Here is a 6,080-nt window from a genome sequence, read left to right on the forward strand (position 1 = left end):
CGACCACCGCCGTTCGACCACCTCGTTCTGGTGGTTGTGTTTTGGGCTGATTTGGTCTGCTTATATAAAAACAAACAGTCTTATTTTTTCAGCTTACAGAGCTTCAGACCACATCTTCAGCTGCAGACATAAAAACAGATGAAATCAGCTTACAGACAGTTTATGTCTGCAAAAACAAACAGCACCTTAGTCACAGACCGGATAGCCTCTTCGTAATTTGTTTTAAACCAATTTTTAAGAAGCGATTTAAAGAATTTCAGCTTATTGTAGAGCAATGTAAACTTTGACAAGCTAGAAACCATGTATTAGAACAGTTTAATAAATCCAACATGTTGTAAAGAAGCAGTTTCTATGAACATTTGTACGGATTATTTCATCTCACTGATGAAATAATAAGAAATAATGAAGATTTAAAAATTAAAAATAACTAATAATGAAGATCTAATAATTATAAATTATATTTTTAAGATTAAGATATAACTGAAATCTTCTTGTAATTTAGTATATTTTAGTAAACTATGTTATTTATATTATTATTATTATTATTATTATTATTATTATTATTATTATTATTTAATAGCAGAAAGAGAGAAGGAAACAAAAATCTAGATTTCACCAGAAGTCGATGTGTAACAACCCAAATTACTTATATATTACAATAAGATTTAGTCGGGTTTTTTGCATTTCAATTTCCAATTAGCTTTGTTTGGTTGAGGTTACACCCCTTGCCTTATAAATATAAAGTCGCTAAGGGTAAACTAAACGGGAATGTGTCAAACTTTATACAAGTTGCTATAGCATGTATCACAATTTAGAACTGCATTTAATAAAAGAAACTTTCAATTTATGCGTCGTATTCATATCACCTTTTATTACTTATATATTATAATAAGATTTAGTCGGTTTTTTTTTTGTATTTTAGTTCCAATTATCTTTGTTTCGGTTGGGTAAACTAGTGTGAGGCTACACCCCTTACCCTATAAATGTCGTTAACGGTAAGCTAAATGGGAATGTGTCAGACTTCATACAAGTTGCTATAGCATGTATCACAACTTAGAACTGCATTTAGTATAAGAAACTTTCAATTGTACATTAATTATACGTCGTATTCATATCACCTTATTGACTTGTAAATTTATGGCACGACGATGATAGCTATTTATATGGTTGCCTAGTCCTCAGAGTTTAAACTTTAGTGACAAGAAAAGGTCACCATTCAAGAATGGTTTAATGGTTTGACTGGGGTTTTCATTAATGTTTGTGAAAGTTTTGACGACGAGAAGAGGTCACCATTCGAGAAACTGCTTAATGTAATTTCTCAAATTCTAAATGGGATCATGTAATTCCCCTTTAAAAACATTTTATTTTATTAACTAACTGACAATTGTCACCCATTTTCTCGAAACTAATTTCTTTATTTTGGTATTTTCAAATTGTGGCCCGGCCGCTAATGATTTATCCAAATAGGTTAAGTTCTTTTAGTTTACATGGTTTCAAACCAGATCGTTGTTTTGATAATTGGTTTAATTTAATCGGGTTTTAGGTTAATCATGTATATCTTATCTCTTACAAAAATAACACATCAAACGTACTTTTTTTTATTAAGCTATGCTTGAAAATTTATAAGAATAAGAATGAATGTAATTACTATCGATTTATATATTTTCTAGTACTAAAGATTTTGGGTACAAATTGAGTTTCGTATACTCATTTAACATTCCCGTTTGACTATGAAAGTTTTGGTGAGATGTGTACTCAAAGAAAACATTTGTATTGTCCTCCACGTCTTAACACTAATCATTTGTTTATTTAAACTAAAATAATATAAACTGTAACGGTTTCGTTATATATAATTAAAAAAAAATCAAAGTGAATATCGAATAGCTATATTATCAAATGTTAAGACTCTTTTTACAAAAAAACATATTTAGATAGTAATACAAGAAATTAAACTATAAGCAACACTATCCATTTATTTTATATTTGTGTGGCTCCATTTTGAAATATTTTGTAAGGTTTTACTTTAATGAAACCAAAATATGTGTTTAATGCATAATCCCTTTTAAATACACGACAACAATAACTACACTTATATATAATGTTTTGGTTGGTTATGATTAAGTGAATATGATTAACCTATCATTCGGTTTGAGTTGTAGTTAATTTGTCTTAGTTTACCGAAACCGCACCATACTTGCATGTTTGTGTTTTCCATATTTTATACCTTTATTTTTATATTATATACCTTCATTTCTAGATACAAACATTTAAATTCATGTTGCTAATTTCATAACTTATAAGCCTGAAACATCATAACCAAGCTTGAAATCAACATATATCAGCATCTAAACTTAATTGAGTTTGGAATACAATAACCGAACCATTTTCAACTGGAACAAAGAAACAGATTGATAAGAAAATCACAATGAAATATTAACCAAACTTGACCAAAACCGCTAGTTTACCAATCATTTAGTTATTGTTATGATAAACCAATCTTCCATATATAATCGAAGCTCGGCTGTGGTTATGATCAGACCCCATAACAAATTCAAACTGACTTTGGTTATTCAATACAAAGAGAAGGAAGTAATCGATTACGTGTCTACATTATCTATTACAATATCAGCAAAATAAATAACGCTTTAATACAATTTTTATAACTATTTATTTAAATTAAACTAAGTAATAAAAATTTAAAATAATCACCAAAACAAAAAAACATTAACCAATAAAAAATTGTATTATTACTAAATTCCAATATCTATTGTTTTTACAGCCCAAATAATAAAAAAATATTTCATCAACATACTCTAAACCGTCTCAACGGCCGGCACGAGAGCTAGAAGACGAAGATGAATGTGAAGATCCGTTGCTACTCCCCGGAGATCCGGTACCGTGAAACAAATCCGACAAGTAGTTACCCAAATCGTCCGGTGCATATCGCACCACCGAATCAACACCTCGAAAACACCCGCGGTATCGGTCATATAGAGTCCGGTAGGCGGGCAATATCTTCTTCGACAATGAGATTTTAATATCATCTCGGAGTTTGTGGTCCGAGATGATCCATGTAGACTGTTTCCTGTACGCTTCAATAAATTCTAGGTTGAAGCGTCTGAAACAGTCTCGTGCTTCCTCAGTAGATAAATTATCAACTGTAGGATGCACGGGCAGTGACTGGATCACTTTAGTCCACGCCTTCCGCTCATAAGTTCCCGCGTATTGTTTAACTTTTTGGTTGTGTTTAATCAACCAGTCTTCGCCAATTAGAAGGCGAAGATTCGAGTTACTAACCTTCGAAACGACGTAGTTTAAGTTGTTGACTAGAAACAGGTACGATTGCGCCACGTCCTTGTAAAGCTCGGCGCCCGCGTCGATCTTGCAAAGTAAAACAAGCACCAGCCACGCGAAGCGGGCGGCGATTGACGAGGGTTCACCGGAATTCACGGTCGAAAAATAAGATTCCGGCAATGGCGAACTGACCTGGAGTGGCCAGTCCGCCATAATATCGGAAAGCGCGTCCGAATAATCGCTTAAGAAAACCAAGTAGTTCATAACATAACGCGTTAGCGGATGGATTCCTCCACCGTGGACAGGAGACTTCAATGTCTCCTTCTGCATGGCGGTCTCGAAGTCCGTTAACATAGCTCGGACTGCGTCTCCGAGCTTAATGTACGCCGAGACCGCCTGCGTGCGAACAATGGCCGTTGACTCAAACGAGAATATCGTTTCAATCACCGGCCATTGCTCTGATATCGCACTATACATATCCAATGTCCGAAACATTCTATCCATCGATTTCTTTGATTTGGCCACGAGTTCCGGGAACTCAAACAACGCGACCGCCCGTTCGTTGCATATTTCCGCAAAGCATGATTCTCGGATCTTATCGGACGACGAAAACACCCAATCGCATAATATCCGTTCACCCGAAAAGAGCGATTTAATCGCAACTTTCTCCACGTGTAACCATGTTTTGATTTTCGGTTCCATTACTTCCCAATCCATCTTATTAATCTGATTCAAACTGTACTTCTCGACTCCGAGATTATACATTGTCTCGTCAACAATCGATTTTCGGAGGATTTTATAAATCTTCACACATTCTTTTCCATATCCGGAGCGGATCATGCAATCCGCAATGGATTTAAGATCCGCCATAACCAAATCTGACAATGACATTGTAGATTTTTCACTGTCGGAAACTACAGTTTCCAACAGTGAAGCCTGATCATCTTCCTCAGAAGCATTATCATCGTCAGAAACACTCGATCTTGCTCTCGAAGATCTAGCAGAAACCGAACCTGAAACCGAAACCGAACCCGAAACAGACTCCGAATCGAGAACATCTCGATTTGTGGACAATATTTTATAAAACTCCTTCTCTAGCCTCTTCATGGCAACTTGCATCAACTTTTGCGCATGAATAATCTTGTCCGAACTCGCACTTTCGGACACGAACATATTCATAGCGGATTGCAAGTTGTTTACGGACTTTATAAACTGCCTAGCTTCGCGTCCGTCTCCAGTGAATAACGAGTCGAGTTTCGTGTAGCTAGGTGAATCGAGGTCCCATCGTTTAATGACTTGTTCGGCATATAACAAGTCTTCCTCTTGGATTGAAGCCGAAAAGGTTCGGTGGTGCAACGGCGTGCTGGCCGGAGATGATGATTTGGAGGATGTAAATGGCAAACCCCTCATGATTTCAAGTATTTATAAGACTTATAAGACAAGTATTCAAAGGGTTTAATGTTTATGAACAAGTGTTTATATAACTAGAGATAATATAAGTTATGGAAGTGAACAAATGAGGGTGTATTTATAGAGGATGGTTGCCAACAATGTTGGGATTTTTATTTATTTTTTATTGTTGAATGGGTCAAAGGGCATAAACGCGGAGATGAAAAATATGAAACAAAACATGTTTAACATAATCCTTCTTGTTGCCGTCTTTAAGTTTGAGCTTTAGCATCATCATGCCTAATTTCAACTAAAGTAGAAATGATTGTGTTGAAATAGTGATGGTTTCCGAACCAATGTAGATGATGACAAGGAGGAATCCATTTCAAGGTTATATAACTTCTTAAACTGTAAAATTTTTTGGAGTTAATTTTATAAGTTTATATTCGTTTGAAAACAGTCAAAAGGAGGGGAGATACCAATGAGTGGGCTCACGCTCGGGTCAACTGCAGTGGTCAATGCCACGCGATAAACATTCCATGAATGGCAATGATGCCACATAGGATCACATTTTCTCACCTGTCGACCATGTCGCATAATGGATACTTAAACCATCCATGATAAGAAAACCTAAAATACTTAAAACCATATCTAGTCATCTATAAAACAAAATGAAAACATCTAATTAATTTAAAAACATCAAAAACTCATCAATAAGACCGTAACAACACATATTTATCATCATCTTTTACATGTAACTTTAATAACAAGTGTTATATATTTAAATAAAAACATGTAAAAATAGTTAGTGACTTGACATTTTATTTTAAACTATACAGATTGTGTTAAATTTAAAGTTATAAAAGATTATATATCTTAATTTAAAAATTGACAAACTACTAAAGCTAAATATTAAAAAATCCAAATATTACAAAAGTTACTTTGTTGATTGTGCTGAAATCGTCTCGAAAGATCATGTTCATCTATGAACAATCACGTGGCCAACAACATACAGTGTGTATAATTTCATAGCAAAACAAGTTAGCCACAAAAGTAGTAGGTACAGACCAAATCCATAACATATTCGTGACAAAACATTTGTTTGTTATGAGTTTAACAATATAAGAACCTATTTTCCTTCTCTTGTAATTATATTTTTCTTTTCTTCTCAATATAGGATATGAATTGAGAATGTATGTTAATTTTAATAGGCTATGTTTCAGTTTTCTTCCGCTTAATATTTGAATTTTAAGTTTTGACCAAATCTTTTCCAAATTATTGGACTTTTCTTAAACATAAAAATCATATGCACCAAAAGTCAAAGGTTACAAAGACACAATTGAATGTTTTTTCGTATTATGAGGTTGCATGTCTTGTAGGTCATGTAGGCGAAAACC

The 6,080-nt window shown here is 34.1% G+C and overlaps 1 pseudogene; it reads right to left on the reverse strand.

Moving 5' to 3' along the window:
- Window positions 1–2,717: 2,717 nt before the first annotated feature.
- Window positions 2,718–4,704, reverse strand: LOC143554311 (exocyst complex component EXO70H1 pseudogene; annotated as a pseudogene).
- Between the last annotated feature and the right edge of the window lie 1,376 nt (window positions 4,705–6,080).

Source organism: Bidens hawaiensis, unplaced genomic scaffold (genome assembly GCF_021521415.1).
Source record: "Bidens hawaiensis isolate Kalapana, Puna unplaced genomic scaffold, B.hawaiensis_p1.1 tig00017586_1, whole genome shotgun sequence".
NCBI lineage: Eukaryota > Viridiplantae > Streptophyta > Magnoliopsida > Asterales > Asteraceae > Bidens > Bidens hawaiensis.